Source organism: Galeopterus variegatus, unplaced genomic scaffold, assembly GCF_000696425.1.
Source record: "Galeopterus variegatus unplaced genomic scaffold, G_variegatus-3.0.2 Scaffold97, whole genome shotgun sequence".
Classification (NCBI taxonomy): Eukaryota; Metazoa; Chordata; class Mammalia; order Dermoptera; family Cynocephalidae; genus Galeopterus; species Galeopterus variegatus.
In genome coordinates this window covers 172,133-190,730 of record NW_007726208.1, presented here as the reverse complement: position 1 = coordinate 190,730, position 18,598 = coordinate 172,133, and the positions used below count along the sequence as shown (strand labels likewise).

Here is an 18,598-nt window from a genome sequence, read left to right as displayed (position 1 = left end):
GCTCCTAGTAATACTTCAAGATGAGGCCGGCATAGCCAGAGTTGGGCCCCTCCAACCTGCAGTCAGGTGGTTGCCCATCTTCTGGCATGAGTGTCAGCTGCTGGTCTGGGAAGTGGTGTTCCAGGAAGCCACGGAGGTGGGTGTCCGTACGTGCCAAGCTCAGGGTGTGCAGATCCATTAGGGCCTGGCTCAGGCTCATCTCCAGGGCCAAGGTGGCTTCCATAGACCCAGGCTGCCTCCCCACTCATCCTGGCACAGCTTCTGGATCACCTGGCAAAGTGCTCTGGTCGTGGCTCTGGTTTTGCATCTTCCACAGCTGCTGGGCACCCTCGGACTTTCTGTGGGCCAGCTCATGGAAGAAATGGCCCATACCTTCCAGGGCTATGTCATTACACTGGAAATAGAGGCTCAGAGAGAGGTAAGTGAGGGAGGCCTGCAGGTGCAGGTTGATCAGGTGGCTGACAGTGGCCGCCATCTCAGTGCAATACTTGTGGTTGATCTGGGAGCTTATGGTTTGTCCACAAAAAGGAGAAGACAACCAAAAGGGGGGAAAGGCATTAGCAGGTCTTGTAAGAAGGATGATGTGAAGACAGAGGATGGTTCTGGAAGCTGCAGAGTGGGCTGGGGAGGAAGTTGGGGGGGTGGAGTTTCAAGGGACAGATTCGCACTCTGTGTCTGCAGGTGGTTGTTTTGTGAAGCAGGAATATTAATTACTGGCCATATTTTTGAATTTTTGATTCCACAGTCTCTGGAAGCGAGCATAGGGTCCTTTTTTTGAACCACGCAGTCTCCACCAGTTAAGGAACTTTAGTCTGTAACATTCACTCTTAAAGAGCAGAAGTTTTTTTCAGCCATAAAAAAGAATGAAATTTTTCCATTTGCAGCAACATGGATGAACATAGAGAAAATTATGTTAAAGGAAATAAGCCAGGTACAGAAGTGTAGAGCTAGGGCTGGGGTCTGAAGCTCACAGACCCCTCCAGCCTGTTCACAAACCCTTCACACACAAGTCTATGAGCTAGGAAAGTAGCAAAAAGTTCCCTGGAGCCTTGGTTGAAGTAGGAATAGTCTTTATTCAGCACACACATGTCTAAGAGCTAGGCAGTACAAAGAGAAACTCAGAAACTCAACTGCTACTGGCAAAGTCCAAAGAAAAACTGAAAACTGAGCAGGTGCCAGCAGAGTAAACATGCTCTATTTTTAGATGCAAGCTCTCTGCTGGCCAGGCTGCTTCACAAACTGAAGAACACATACAAGCAATTAACCAAAAAGATACATGGGTGCACATGTGCACTAACTCCACCCATACACAACTTGTTTACAAGAAATGTCCTATTTTCCCCACAAGAAGGAAAAATACCCCATGTCCTCACTCTTGGTTGGGAGCTAAGAGAGGAAGAAGGAAGGAAAGACCACAGTGGTGCATTGGACTTGGAGAGGGAGAGAACATACCTAGGGTTGCCAGAGGGAGAGGCTGGGGGGAGGGAGGTCAAGGAGAGGTTGGGTGGGGGACACAGGGAATAATTGTAACTTGTAGTATGAGCATGCTGATAGTATTGATCTGATCATTACATCTTGGGCACAGGTGGTGATGGTCAGCTCTGTGCCGCATGAATATGTATGATCAATTGTTGGGAAAATATAAGGGAAATGGTCAGGGCCCTTCGGATGTTCGGAGTCTTGCTGAGCATCTGAGGTGAGTGCACGTGTGCACAGGTGCTCCTTATTATTGTCTAATGTGATTGTGCATGTGCATCTGGGTTTTTTTTTTTTTTTTTTTTGGATTATGGACTTGAGTATAAAGGACTAATGGTGCAGATACATGGAGCTTCTAGAGGACACTCTGGGAAACCATATTAGGTTGACTGTTCCTAGTTCTGAATAAAGCCTATTATTTCTTCACCCACGGCTCCAGGACCTTTTCCTATTACCTAGCTCGGAGACCTGCGTGTGAAGGGTTTGTGACACAGTATGGACAACAGGCTCGAGGGGTCTGTGAGACCTAGCCTTAGCTCTACATAAATAGGAAAAAAAAAGGAGGAAAAGTTTTTATCAGTTTTTACTAAAATTTTGACTTAGAGTCTTCACAAGTCTTCATACAGTATTTAAATTTTATTTAAACTTCAATGATCTAGATAGGATATACAAGAGAAAATGTTTCACTTACTGACTTTTCTTCTATGAGAAAACATGTATTTTACACTATCTACTGAAAACCATTTTACATTTATCAAAGATCTGGAATAAGTATATATCATATATAATCATGTAATGTAGTTGTCCTAAAGTTTCATAAATTTACATTTAAATGGCACTTTTGGTGCTTTGATACCATACAAAATCCCAGTTTCTTAAAATGCCTCACATGTTGGCTGATGGTGAAGGGTAATCCTATGGAACTCATCCATTACTAAGAGGCAATTTAAGGATCTGTTTTTCAGGGAGTGTGTAGGATTACAGGTTAGAAGGAGTGATACTAGTGACCACTAAGTTTCTAATCTGTTAGACAATCATGTTCTACCCGAGGGCAGTCTAAGATGGCAGCAGAACCCCAAAATGGCAGAAAAGTTTCAAGGCCCCTAGAACAGTACATCTTCCAAAAACAAAAACTCTGCCTCCCCTTCTTCCTCACAGCCACATCCCCTTCCCACGTGCGTGAATTTCTCCACCTATAGAAAAATCCCAACTCAGCTTAACCCTCGCTCACTGCCCTCCCCTCCCTCCCTAGCCAATAGGAGCAGTCCAGCTCAGAGTAAAGGGATAGAAAGGGCCCTCCCTAACTGTCCATGCTGCTGCTCCCACTTTCTAGAGAGCAGCTCGCCTGTCCATTTTGCCTACCTAATACATCGTGGTTGAGCCTTTAGCTCCTGGTGTGTTTCTCATTCTGCCTTCGGGCAGGGTTTTTCCTTTCATAATCAACTCTGTGATTTTATGTTTCTAAGCCTTCAGATGCAGCTTCCGTAGTAGTTGAATTATTCCACTTGAACCTATGACAGAACTTCATCTTGGACTTGGAATCTTCTTGCCTCCCATCTGCCTCTGAGAGCAAGATTTTATTAATGCAGAATAATAAACTCCATATTTTGTTAAAAAAATCAATTTGTTACAAATAAATGTTTGTGCAACTCCCTTTTTTCATTCAAAATGAAAAGAGCTTTATGGAACCTAATAGGTAAATTTGTTCAACTTTGAAGTATAATTTAAAGTATTCAGTACCGGCCGGCGCTGGGGACGCAGTGGCGCTCCCGCCGCGGTTCGGATCCTATGTAGGGATGGCCGGTTCGCTCACTGGCTGAGTGCGGTGCGAACAGCACCAAGCCAAGGGTTGCGATCCCCTTACCGGTCACAAAAAGAATTAAAAAAAAAAAAAAAAAAGAATTCAGTACTTTACTGAATTCAGTATTTTACTGAGACTGAGTATTTAGTATTTTACTGAATTAAAGTTTGTTAGTAGTAAACTCAAATGAGAAGTAGCAATGCAGAGGCAGCTATTTAATATGTTTAAAAGTAAGGATTATTTAGTAAATAAAATACAGTACTGACAATTATTATATCTACTTGTGCACATTCAAAACAAATGGACCATGCATATTTTTAAATAATAGTATATACCATAAATAAAAAAGTTGCACCTTAAAATGCACTCTGCTTAATTATTTAACTGGTATGTAATGAAAGAAAAAAAAGAACAATTACTAAGTTAGTTGCTTTATTCATAAAATGAAAACTTTAAATATGTTTCTTGATAATCTTGACATTATCATTATGTTAGGAGTAGTTAAAAAGTTGGCAAAGATAATTTTGATTAAAAACATATTTATCTTAAATATTTCATATAAATTAATTAAAAGTACATAACAAAATGTATGCAGTCAATGCATAATGAAAAGGAGACTTCAATGTAAGTGTTTTGAAAGTTTACAGCAATGTAGATTGTGTATTACACATATTAGATTTCTATATTTCAAAATCCTGAGATCACATCATAAAAGTCTTCTAAGTATCAGGGGGCTGTCAGGTTCACAGAGGCATGTATAAGTTTACCAAAATTCTAATTCTTATAATAAATCTCAAATTTTATCATTAACAGCAAATACTGTCAGTTTATTTTCCTTGTGACAGGTTTACTTTATTCTTTTTCAAAAAAATATCTGCCAAGTACTGAATGTTCTATAACAACAATGGTGAATTCAGCTTGCAAATCATACAAGTGCTAAAGTGATTTACTCGAAACTATCATTTTAATTCAAATATGTACAAAAGTGTGTATGTATACTTCTCATTTTTTCATTCAGAATATTACAAAGACATGGATGTGCTCAATGTCAAGACTTAATACAATTTATAATTTTTAATGTTTCATCCAAGGCATTCTTAGTGAAATTGGATTTTTTTCTTGCAGATTTGTGGTAGTGAAAAATACAGTGATTCAATGACTCCTGGTACAGTTTGGCGCCACTACCTCAATTTGCTAAGGTGCCAGCCATTTTAGCCACTAATGCTTTTGCACCATCAGTTTGATTTCACAGACTTCTTGAAAGGGCATTAGAGACCCTTAGGGGTCTGCAGACCACACTTTGAAAACTGCTGATCTATGCTAATTATTCTAAAGGGAAGTCTACATAACCAATATCCACAAAATAATACCATCAGGCTGTAAATATTCAAGAATTGTTCATTCACATATTCATGGTACTACAGAAGCATGTGGAAAAGGCAACTAACCCAGAATGAGGGATGGGAACAATCAAAAGTTGATCAGATGAAATGCCCCTGAGATGAGCCCTGTGGGGTGAACAAGAAGAAGCAGGAAAAGACTTGTTGAAGGGTGGGGTGCTTGGGAAGGGCATCCAAAGAAGAGAAAACACATTGTCAGACACTGTGACTGACTATACCAATGTGTATTAGTCAGGATAGGGTAGATTTTATTGTAGAAAACACATGCTTAAATTTCCATACTTTAACACATCAAAATTTATTCCTCACTCCCAGGCTATTGCCAGTTGGATGGCTCTCCAAGGCAGCTGGAATCAGCAACCCAGGCTGCTTTCATCTTGTGGCTCTGCCATGTGAACATGTGGTCTCCACAATCTCTGTGACAGAGGAAGAGAAAGCTGCAATAGAACCACTAATAGAACTGAAAATATATCTACTAATGCTCCTAGACAATTTGCTAGAACTCATCAAATGTTCCCTTCTAACTTTAAGGGGCTGAGATATGTGAGAGAGTTCATGGATATTTGGAGAGCCATACTTTTCTCTGGCTTAACCTAGTTTCTTAAAACAGACCCCTGGCACTGATTTCTATTGTTGCAAAGAATAGATAGTTTCCAAAGAGTAAACAGAGAGGGCTCTTGTGACTAATAGGCAGATTCACCTTGCAGCTCCAGATCAAAAAGGAGTGGAGTGGCATCTAGAGGCTCTGATAAGCAAGAGATTCTTTCTGGTATAATAATCAAAAGCTCTGTCTAATATTGGAGAGCTAAATTTTTTTAAAAAAATAAATAGAAGAGGGAAAAGGAAACAAGTATCTTGAGAGGAGAAGCCTTTAGAATACACAGATTTATATGTCATAATGCTAAGAGAAAAACGTTATACAAAACGGCTTTATAATTTGTCTTTTTATATAAAATATGAATAGAAAAAAGATTAGAAGGAAGTACAAGACAATAGATTTCATTTTTTAACAGTTTATTCTAGTAATATTATAAAAGATTTTTATTTTCTAGAGTCTGTCTTATATTTTCCATATTGCAAGTAGTTACTTTATAAACAAAGGCAAAACATTCAGCTTTGTATTTTTAAAAAAGCCAATCTTAGTGATACATTTTCTACAAATCATAAGTCATTAGATATTTATGAGATATTCATGACTTGGTACTTTTCCACCCTAAATTGGAACATGTGGCTTGATGTAAAATCTGACAACATGATTGAAAATTTTGCATTGAACAGTCTTAGAAAATCATATAGTTACACAGCCACCAAAAACTGAAAGGCTGTAATTATGTTTCTTTTTGCTCAGATAGGACATATTTATAAATGATAAATTTATTTATTCTTGTTCTCCACAAATGTGTTAATGAAATTTGTAATAATCCAATTTTTACAAACTAAATTGCATTTTAAATTGCTAGAATAGCTTGGTATTTAAATAAATGCATTATTTTGAATTATTTTTCTATGTAAAGTATATATACACATATATTTGCTTAAAGGATAATAAACCTTTAATTATTACTTCTGACATTCGGGTTTCTATTTTCTTTTGCAAACAGAAGAGCGCGCCTCTGTTTTATCACTTCTCCCAGCAGAGGGCACTTCAACCCATGTAACAGACTTCAGGTATTCCCCATTAATGTCAAACTGACATAGTTAACTTGACAATTCTCATAAGTCAGTAAAATACCGTCCCAACAGGAGGCAGGAGAATCGACAAAATGAAAATTTTCTCTCCCGTCCTTATGTCTGGTGAGCAAAGAATATAAACTGAGATGATTTATGCACATTCTTATCAATGTGTACCAGGTATGAAATGAATGGCAACAGCTCCCAGATGGCAAGCAATTTTTAAGTGGGTGGCATCATATCTAGAAAGGTTTAAAAATGGTTTTGGGGGGAAAAACACTGATTAAATTCCATTTAAAAAATCCATTCTTGAAAAGGGTAGTATCAAGTTCCATAAATGAATAAAAATATGTATATATTAAGTAATGGATTTTGCTTTAAAAACCTTGCGATCTATTGGAGAGAAAGTATAAATACACAGCAAACTCAAATGCAAAATAACTGTAATAAGTGCCAGGTTAGATACCTACATTCCATATCTCCAGTTGCCTACTTGACCATTGCAAATAATTCAGAGTGCCCAAAACTTAACATGTCCACGATATTCTATCACCTGACTTACATATGTGTTCCCATTCCTCTGTTCATTCATTCATTTAAAAGCATTACTGTTGCTGAAAATTTATTGTCACCTTTAATTTTTCCTTCTCTCTTATCTTTCCCCAAGTCTTAAATCCTGATGGTCTCCTGACTAGTCTCTAAAGTCTTTGGTGATTTACTAATACACGAAGCACAACTTTTAAAATTGGACTTTAAAAGCCTTCGTAATCTGAATTGTATCTAAATTCCCAGTCTTACCTGTGGGTTTCTCCTGTAGCCACTCAACAAGCCATTCAAAATTCAAATTTTCTTTAAAGCCCAGCTCAAATTTTACCTTAAAATGACTTGGTAAAGATTATTCTCTCCTTTTCCCATTCCCTGATAGCATATCACTTAGATTTCTGCTACAACATTAATCAGAGTCTGTCTTGTATTAAAAGAATGTGTATGTCTCTTTCCACTATGCCACTTTTATCAAATTCTGAGCCAAACAGCACTCTGAACACAAGGGAAGCTTAATATGCTGAATCAAACAGTACACTGATAGTCCAAGTAGGGTATCTTTATCCTTGCCAACTTGTTCACTTGTGCTATGCACTGCTTACATCTGTTTCCTTATGAGAAACACACTGGAAGAGCACAGGTTTCTATTTTTTAATTTTTAAAAGATTTATATAAATCCTAAGACTTTGTCCAGCAATGGGCTATAGAGAGAATGTTGTCTTTGAACAGTATTTTCTAGGTTAAGATTTGGTTAACGAACAGTAAAACATGGAAGGGAGTGAACCCTTTTTTAATAAGCTTTCGAAAAAAAAAAAAGCACTTTTCAAAAATTGCATTGTTTAAAGACTTTTCCTGGAATTTTTAAAAAAGGATTTTGGATTATCTCTTGTATAAAAGTAAAATTTAAAGCAAGAAAAATAATAAGACTGCATCTCCAAAAGTAGCTTTGTCCACTTGGTTCTGCTATATCTTCCACAACTGAATATTGGCTGTTGACTAGTATGATATTTCTCTGGAGCATCTGATCTGAAGGACTGCTAAGAGTTTTAAAGCTCAGAGGACAGAGATATTTACCAAAATACTACCAAGGGATTATGTAAAATAGTCTGTAAACAATTCAAAAACATCACAAGGTCATAAAAATTTTACTAAGATTTCTTGCAAGCATATTTCCTCATGTTCATTAACACCTCCAGGCCACTTATAACCACTCACCTCCTCTTTTTATACAAAGTGGCTGCAAAAACACAGATATCTGAATCATAGACTGATAAGAAACATTTGAAATCTGTAAATCCAATTTCTCACCCAGGTGATACAATTACCCTTCCTTTGCTTGAGCACTACTAAAAGCAAGGATCTCTTTAGCCCTTGATGCTGTTTATTTCATTTTTGCAAACAAAAATTATTAAAATGTACCAGCATATGTATAGCTATTATTTGTGAATTTTTTAGTGAAATTTCCTACTGTAATTTCCTCTTTTTTTTTTTTCTTTTGTGGCTGACTAATTGACTAAGCTAATAGGCTACCCCTAGCTTCCTGTTTATCAGCAATTCTGATGATATCTCAAAGGTATACCTATTGCCACATTATTTTAAGGAACATATATATATATACATATAAAAATACACATAGTACAACATTAGTGTTTAAGCTGCATATAATTACTGGAATTCGACTAAAAAAATGTTTGCCACATATACATGCAAAATCTTGAGGCCTCTTTCTCAGGTCTCAGGTCTTTGCAGTGTGCTGTGATTGTGTGCAACACTTGTGTGTTGTTTGCATGAAAATCTTCCCTCCATCTGTCAGTCAGACTTATGGGAGCTTTTCTGATGTTTTCTTTCATTGCTACTTTTCAACATCCTATCAGACCTTTTGTCATCGTGGGCTACTCACGGATTTTTTTTCAACTCATGATTCTACCTCAATAAACATGTTCTAATTTCCCAATAAGAGTAAAAGAGACCCCAACTTTATTTTTTTTTTCTTTTTTGGTGGGAATTACCACTGCCTACTGTTTTCCTCTAGCCTTTTTCTTTTTTGCTAGAGTCCCTTTAAGCTTTCCAAGAGTCCCTGTGCCCCTTGTCCTCTGACACTCCACTCCACTGCTAGACCACACCCTGCTGTTCAGTTGTGTTATGCCTTTGATGAACTGAGTTCTTTCTCTAAAATCCACTCATTTGTCCTCGCTCTGTTCTCACTGACCCTTCATCAAATGTTTTTTACAATGTGAGTTCCATACTCTTTACCATCCTGAAGGTCCATTTCCATCTGTCAGTTTTTCTCTTTAAGCATGGTTCACAAAAATGAGAATAGTCTTCTGGTTGCTGTGTTACCAGTAGAGAGTACAGTGGAATATTACCTCTGTGATCTAAAGCAATCCTCTCATGAATGTATCCTGAGAGTTTAAAGCAGACAAATTATACGAGGCAGAAAAGTGATTAGCTAGTTGAACAGGGAAAACTCTAGTTCATTCAACAGCTGTTTTGTCTTCATGATGGCATAGAGTTAGTTCAGCTTGTTTTCCTTTTTCCCATACCACCAAATTTGTTTATAAATGCAGTTCATAAATTTAAAGATGTAGAGACTTCCATAAAGTAAATGACAAATAGGCTTGCATTGTATTGCACTTCACGAAAGCAAAACATTTACAATTTCTTTGACCTGGTTTTAGATTCCTTTCTAGCATTCACAGCTGTTAACATTTTAGGTATCTGTGATAAAGCACATTTGTTGCTTGATACACTCATTCATTCAATAAACATTTACTAAGGGTTACCCTGTGCCAGGTACTGTGCAGTACGTTCTCAAAATCAAAGACAAATAAGAAACAACCCACATTTTCTCAGAGCTTACGTGGAGATGGATAAATAAATATGTAATTCAAAGTTATGTGACTTGTATTATAATAGTATAATACAGACATTGTTATAGGAGCACATTGGGACCAATTCTTCCGAAAAGAAATACTATTTTAGCTGAATTTAAAAACCAAAATATTTCAAGCTGTCAAAAAGTGTTTCTTGAACTAAATGGGTAGAGGGCATACCATACAAAAGGAAAAATATGCACAAAGAACCGGAGGTATAACTGAGCACGCAGACTGTTTGCAAGACTGCAAACAGGACTTTCAACTTTCAGAGAAGGCTGAAAGAGTTGTGCAGGATGAGGCAGGAAAGCTAGATGGGAACTTCGTTAGACTCATTGAGAAAAATACCATAAAAAGGGAGAAATATAACACAACTAGATGTAGATTAATCACCAAGTATTTCTCTGAATTTATGTGTGTCCGGAACAGTAATCATTATTATTGAGTCTGGTCAAAAGAATAAAATATAACAATATGGTCTTTGCCTACAAACCTGAGAAGTCTAAACTAAAATATATGAAATACTACAGGACAAATCAAGGCAGGAAAAAATTGGGAAATGTACTTTTTATAAGTATTCTAAGGTGAGATTATATCAAGATGAAATAGTCATCCTGGAATGGTCCCGGAAGGCACACTAGAATCATGGTCTAAAGCATAGACATTGGAGTTGTCAGACCTGCATTGGAATTCTGTTCCTGTCATTGCCAAGCGTTGTGAACTTAAGCAAGTTCCTTAAACTCCCCAAGTCTCCATGTCCTTGTCTGCAAAGTAAGAATCATAACAGTTACTATCGGGGCTGCTTGTACATAAACACAATGAATATAAAGTCTTTAGCACAGTGCTTAGCACATAATAAATTTTTTTTAAAAATGACCTATTTTTATACAAGCTAGGCCTTGATGGGAAGAGAGAATTTGAATAGGTAGAGAGTTGGAAAAAGGCTAGCATTTCAGGGGAGGGAAATAATAGACTTGAACAAATATGTGAGCACTAGGAAAGAAATGCACATTAAACACAGGAGAGAGAAGGTTGGGCATATAGGATGAATCTAGAGGCAAAGTTCCCAGCTTGGAAGCCCCAAGGGCAGAAGTGGGATATGCAGTTTATAACAAGAAATCCTCAAATCCATTAGTGCTCCGAACAATGCCTAAATATATATTACCTACCAGTTCCACATATGAATAAATGTCACAATTCATAAAATACAAACTCATCTGAGTCAGTGAATTACTAGATATTTTAACTTTTATCAATGAATGTCATTCTTCAGGTTTCACATCCTCCGAGAGGTTTTCTCTGGTTCTATTACCGAACATAGTCCCTATGCCCTTTTTCACTATTTAGTCCCTTATACTGTTTCAGTTTGCTTCATAGCACCAAGAGCAACCTGTCATATTATGTATTTATTTGTTTACTCCCTGTCTCTCCTCTTTGAATACAAGCTGTCATGAAGACAAAGACCTTGTCATCACCACCATCACTCCAGCAACTACAATAATGCCTTGATGGGCCTTCAGTAAATATTTGCTGACTAAATAAACAGATCCACAAGATACTAGTTTCAAATACATACTATAAGACAAATGAATTGATTATGTTATATGCAGCCATTTTCGTATTCTCAGTGAACAATTTAAATTAAAATAGCATCGGAGTTTTTACTTCCTTTTTATAGTCATCTTCGGCTCTTTGCCTGAAACGAGAACTTATTAATAAATAAGATGCTGCAGAAGAATTGGCTCAATTACAACAAGACACATAAGAGGAAAACCAAAGTCTTTCTTCTAAAAGACTGCAGCTTGAACACGTAAAAGAACATTGCTTTTGAGATACAAGTTCATGACATAACTATTCATTTCAGCACTCAAATGATAAAGACATTAATCAGCACTTCCTCTAATCCCAAACCGGTTAAACCTCTAACATACTATTTAAAATTAGGTAATGTGTGTTGTCACTGGGATGCCTACTCATCTACTGCCAATACATTTTGAACTTGTACAACCTCAACCACCACAAGACAAAGAACATACGTCATGAGATTGCTTAAATGTATGATAGAAACAAGATCTGCTCTCTTATGTTAATCGATTAGGTCATCAAAGGATATATTTTATATTTGATGAGAAGTTTGGTGTGACTCAAAGTACTCAATATATAATGTTATGTCAGGAATGAATTTTTACTATCAATGTCACATTATTTAAGCACAGTTATGTTTATCAGTATCCCTGGCCTTTATTCTGATATCTGCAGACCCAAATCAATTAGATTACCACAATTATAGGGCAAAAGTTGATAGCTCCACTATACTAATTTATGTGTCTGAACATCCCTTTACTAAGAGTTTGATAGAGTTGTTTTCACTTCATTTTCTTCCTGTAAGAGTAGTAGAAATCATGTGCTTGCTCTTTTCTTCTCCCAAATCTGGCTGTCATTCTTTAAACAAAGCACATTAGCAAATTTGCTCTGGATATTTGGCAATGAATGCATAGCATGCATTAATATAAATCACAGTAGTAAGCAATCAAGTAATTACACATTAGATAACCTGTTTATCCATATGCTCTCCTATTGCTGCATCAGAGTTATTTCTGACATGTCTGTCCCTAAAAAATCCTAAGCTCCACCTCTTGCAAATCAAGTATGATATTTTCAGTACTAGTGATTTGAATAGTTGCATGTGTAAATCCCTCCCACCAACGATACCATCTGTTATCTACAAAATGCAGAAGTGGAGTCAGGAAATTTGGCATGGTTCTGGTTCCCTAGTGGAACAGCCTCCTCTGCTATATTGTAGCCCAATAAATGTAGTTCCCTCTTCTGTTCCTCTTTCGTCTCTCAATCAATTAATTATAAGTAAGTCCAAAAAGATTTCTTTACTACAACTGAAAGGTGTTGCTAATCCTTTTTATGATTTGACTGTAGGAAGAGAGGCTAGTGGTAACAGATCTTAGGATAGAGTACGGTCTTAGTCTGGATTTCCTAGAAAACAGAGCCTGAGGCAAAAAACTTACTTTATGAGATATGCAGTTCTAGGGAAGAAGGACTAAGGGAGAGAGGGCAATGAGCAAGAAGGGATACAGAGCAAATGTAAGGAGTACATTACTAACCGGGCTACAGCTATGTAAAGCTAGTGGAATACGGAGAGTCTATAAGCAGCTGTGTTTCTGAAGTTTGTCCAGGCAGAAAAAGGGAGAAGAAATGATCCATCTCCTTCTGTCTGCCACTGGAAAAGTTCACCCTATGGTGCATCGACTGTGACACACTTTTGGGTTGTATCACCTGGGCTCTCTGGCAGCTATGAGGAATCTAGATCCCAAAACAGCAGTGATAGCATCCACAGTAGCAGCCGCACTACATGGAGCAAGCTAGAGAGTGGAATTAAGCCAGTGACACCTGTCTACATGTTGTCTGCAGTCTCACAGACCCAGCTGGGTAAGCCAGTGCACCGCCACAGCATCTCAGAGGCAATAGGAAAACCCCAGGTGGAAGGCAGGAGATACACAATAAAGAGTGAGGCATCACACCATCAGGTCTTCCTTGAGAACCCCCTGAGGGACTGGGAGCAGCCACCTCAATAGAACTGGCTGGCCAAGCAAATGGAATACCATGAAAACACGGCCTCGACTATGAAGGCATCAACGAGCATTCTCCACCAAAGTCTGAAACCGCTCCTCTGTGGTCTGCCCTAATGTGGTAGGAGCCAGGTAATCTTCTGGAGTGTCATCAGGGGCATCTTACAAAAAATTACAGTCCAGAATCCAAGCAATACACAAAAACTGCATTCAACTAGTGACCCCGTAGAGCAGAGAGGGCATGAGATCACGATAGAGGATTGCAGTTGTTGTAAGAAAGACTTGTTTCTGGAAATTGAGCTTGTAAAAGAAGCAGGAGAATAAGTCATTCTTTTTATTTTATTTTTTATGTGACCGGTAAGGGGATTGTAACCCTTGGCTTGGTGTCGTCCACACCGCACCCAGCCAGTGAGCCCACCGGCCATCCCTATCTAGGATCCGAACCCGCGGCGGGAGGCCTCTGTGCACCCAGCGCCGCACTCTCCCGAGTGAACCATGGGGTCGGTCTGAGAATGTCATTCTTAATTATGAACTGTTCAAACTAAGTTCTTTAAAGGTTTCTGACCATTTTGCAGTATTCACCAAAGCAAAGAAATGTTAGCCAAAGCAAATAGTACCTGCGGTGTGGGACATGTGAGGCACTGTGAGGTAAAAAAAAAAAAAAAAAAGAAAAAGAAAAATAAACAAACTACTTGGAAGTAATATAAACTATATTTCAGTACCAATATTGTGACCTGAAAGGTTTTCTCAACCTCCCTGATCTGTTTGCCCTCCAGTATAATGGGTATAATAGTGTATACTTCACAGCATTGCAAGGATTAAGGAAATGAAGTAAAGAAAGTGCTCAGTATAGCGAGAGAAAATCAGCAAATTTGATTAAGTCAGAAACTTCCCTTGAACCGTATTTCTTCTCACATCTTTTTCTTCTCAAATATTTAATTTCACATGCAAATAGGTATGCAGGTCTTTTCTATCAGCTACATAACACCAGTCAGTTTGGTATTAAGTGATTTTTACTTTGAAGTAGTTAAAAATTTAACCAAGGTGCTAAAAACATCCTCTGAACAATAACTGATCTTCAGTATCAATATCTGGGTGCTGAAATAGCTCAGTTATAATAGCATTTATTATGCACTGCCCATGTAACAGGTGGTGAGCTAAGTATTTAGCATTGACGATCTTATTTAACCTGCCAGTGGCCCTACGAGGTAAGAGTAGGCCAACTACAGAATTCCTGTGGCCCAGGGAAAAATGAAAACACAAAGCTCCCTAAGCTTTTTCCTTTAAAAATATTTTATTACTTATAAAACATAATAGGGATAATAATGGTACATGAGTAACACTGTGAGCTAACAAATTGCAATAACAGTCTTGGTGTTATAATTTTAGATCATAAAATAAATAATACTGTATAATGAGGAATTGATTTATCATAAATTTTTTGGCTTGCTTTTCTGGAAACTCATTTATTAGGTTATCAACATTTATACTTTTATCAGCTTCAACAGTTAATATAATTGAAATTAATGTTAGTTGCTCTTGGCAAGAACACTTTCTTTTTAACTTTTTAAAAATATGAAACTTTTTATTTTTAGAACAGTTTTAGATTTACAGGAAATTTATGTAGATGTTACAGAAAGTCTGCATATATCCCATATGTCCTTTCTTTTGTTGTTAACATCTTACAGTAGTACAGTAACATCATACGTTTTTCATATTTCCTAAGTTTTCACCCAATGGTCCCTTTCTGGACCCAGGATCCTATTTAGGATACTGTATTACATATAATTGTCATGTCTCCTTAGGATCCTTTGGCTGTAATGGTTTCTCAGACTTTCTTTGTTTTTGATCACATTGACAGTTTTGAGGAGTGTTGGTGAGGTATTTTGTAGAATGTCCCTCAGTTAGGATTCCTCTCATGTTTTTCTCATAATTAGACTGGGGTTATAGGTTTTGGGAGAAGATCGCAGAGGTAAAGTAACATTTTAATCACATCATGTCAATATGACTTATCATTGTTGATATTTACCTTGATCACCTGGCTCAGGCAGTGTTTGTCAGTTTTCACCACTGTAAAGTTATACCAGGCATCCTACCCCCCTTTCCATATTGTACTGTTTGGAAAGAACACACCACTTTGCAGTCCAAACTTAAAGAATAGGGAGTTATTCCCCATCTGCTTGAGGCTGGAGTATCTACATAAATTATTTGGAATTCTGCATGGGAGATTTGTCTCTTTACTCCGATCTATTTATTTATTCAATTGCCTGTTTAAACCAGTATGGAGTCTTGGATATTTATTCTATACTTCAGGTTATAATTCAATACTTTACTTATTTTATTGCTCAGCTTGTTCCGGATTTGACCAAAGTAAAAAATCTGCATCTACATTAAGCTAAACATGAGTTCATATTGATGTCTCTGAGTCTAATCCATTGCCATACGAATTATTCTAGGCTCAAGATGTTTGAGCATTTTTAATTTTGAGAAAGCTCTTCTTTCTCAATATTAAAGTACAGCTTTTAATGCAGCTACAACTGGAACTGTTAAGCATACTTTATAGGATCTGACAACATTGGGATAAATTTCTGATAAATTATTTCAAAATGTAAGTTTTAGTACATCAACAGTACATCTAGATGATTATCAAAAACAATTTATCTAAAAAATTTAACTCTTTATAATAATCAGTTTTGTGCTAGTCTGAATTTAATATAAATATAAATTTATACAAAAGCATTTTAATGTTTCTTCTGACATTTCCTGAAACTTATGAAAGTAATATGAGAAAGTGAAAGAAGCCTTATTATTGGTACATAATTTAAAGCACCTGTACAAGGAAAAATTAATTTTAAAATTATAGTTTTCATTAATAATTGGTTCATACACAGCTTTAGAAGAAAATAGTATTCTTTTCTATCAGATGTGATCATTGTTAAATTTAATTTCTATTTCTAAGCCATTGGATATGTGATTTGCAACATTACAGCATGTTTTCAAAAACTAAAGATCCTAAACTCTTTGAACAACTTTAATAACTCCCTGATATATTTTTCTTACAATGCCCATGTATCCACTTTTATTTTGTAATAATTTACTGGCAAAGGATGTTGCCTGAACTCCAGCAGTCCCTGTGCTAATTCTCAGGATGGAGAGTTAATATTTGTGCAGGCGTTGCAGAGGCAGCTCTGGGGACAGACAGACAAGCTGATCTTCTGTCAGTGATCTCAGCCTTGCCTTCATATGGAGAGCCCCATCTCTTCAGGATCACTGCCACTGCTGCTTCTACCTCTGTTGCTGTTGCTGCCATCGCCATTACCAACCTGGGCCCATGTCTCATCCTAGCATCCTGCTCAAGTCTGCATACCCTGAACCGGTCCAGGCATGCACATGCACACCAGAAGACCAGGCCAACTGCTTGCTGCCTATGCTGCCCATTGTGCCCAGGGACCTGAGCCTGGAGGTGAGGGCACTGCTGCTTGAGCAGAACCACACACTCATGCTATCACCCAATGTGTTGCTTCTACTCACATGCATATTCAAAGAAAAAAATCATCGATTTCAAGATAGCAACAGTAAAATACTAAACTAAGTGAGGGGTCCTTCTGGCGGGAAGTATTTTGTGGGACTTCACAAGTTGTACTCCTCTGTAGCCATGCCTGGGGTAAGGACTTTTATTATCCTTATGAAAAAGTTTGTAAACTGTGGTTTAAAAAGACATCTTCCCAAGGTTATATAACTAGTAAGTAGCCGAGATGGGAATTAAATCTAAATATATCTAATCCAGATGTTAAACTCTTAGTCATGATACTGTGCCATATAGAAAAACTACACTCCCAAAAGATTTTTTCTTAATCCTCTGGTTAATCACAGAAACTGCTGTTAGCTTATTCTATTGAACCAGTAGTGCTGTTTTTGTATGGGAAACACCTTTTTTCTGTTTTTTTTTTAAAAAGAAAGAAAGAAAGAAAGAGGTCTTTGGTACTGATGTCTTTAGAAGATTAAATGTTGTAGAATGAGTGAATGGGTGCGGATAAAACTTATTTCCTCAGTTGTAGCATCGGAGGCAGCATATAGCTCACACTCCAGAGCTGCATGACTCAGGTTTGAATCCCTGCCAGGCTATTTATTTGCTGGGTGACCTTTGAAAAGTTGTTTAATTTCTCTTAGCCATGTCTCTCATTTTACCATCTGTAAAATGGTAGCAACAATAATACCTACCTCACAGGGTTGTCACTGAGGATACAGTGAGTTAATCCACATAAAGCACTTGGTAAGTTGCCCAGTATATATTAAGTCCTTAATAAATGTTAACATTTATATAGCTTTAAGGTTTTGTAACAATTTTGTATTTGTGGATATGAGAAGTAAAGGATTAAGAAGAACTTGAGCATAACCCCAAATTTGTCTCCAGGTGATGGGATTGTGAATTTCAAAAATTTTCTTCTTATATTCTTATTTATTTTTCAAATTTTTAGAATTTATATATACTGGTATTATTATAATAAGAGAAAAATACATTTTATTTTAGAAACATAAAAAAGTAAATATTTATCATCATTACTGCTTTATCCAATGTTATCTCAATTTTCTCTTTCTCTCTTTACACACACACACACACACACACACACACACACACACACACTCACTCACTCATGGCAATATAAATCCAGAAAAATATATGTGCAGGCCAATCATGGACTTTGAAGCAGAGTTGCCAGATTTATCAAGTAAAAATATAGGATACCCAGTTAAATTTGAATTTAAGTAAACAGAAAATAATTTTTAGTATAAATATATCCCAAATATTGCTTGTTTTAGAAAATGAGTGGTGGGCTTCAAACTTAGGCAACATAGCTGTGGAGAATGGGAATATGTCAATTATCACATAGAACGTACACTAAAAAATTACTCACGGTTAGTCTGAAATTCAAATTTAATAAGGCATCATGTATTTTATCTGGTAACTCTACTTTTTACCCCTGTTGATAGATTGATGTTGATTTTCTTCCCTGTTTATAACCTGACCTACACTTCAAAAAGTTTTGTGGAAAAATAGAATTGAAAGATATTACAAATCTTTCCATGAACTTTTTGAAGTACCCTAGTATATAACCAGTGAGAGGAATTTTTCTCAAATCTTTTTTTTTAAATTGAGGTATGATCTACTTACCAAAAAGCTATAATATTTAACATATGTATCTCAATGAGCTTGGAACCTGTGAAACCGTCTCCGGAAACAATACCATAAAC

At 36.9% G+C, this 18,598-nt stretch overlaps 1 pseudogene; it reads right to left on the bottom strand.

The window, feature by feature from the left end:
- Positions 1-15: 15 nt before the first annotated feature.
- LOC103599268 lies at positions 16-16,661 on the bottom strand (annotated as a pseudogene).
- Positions 16,662-18,598: the final 1,937 nt, after the last annotated feature.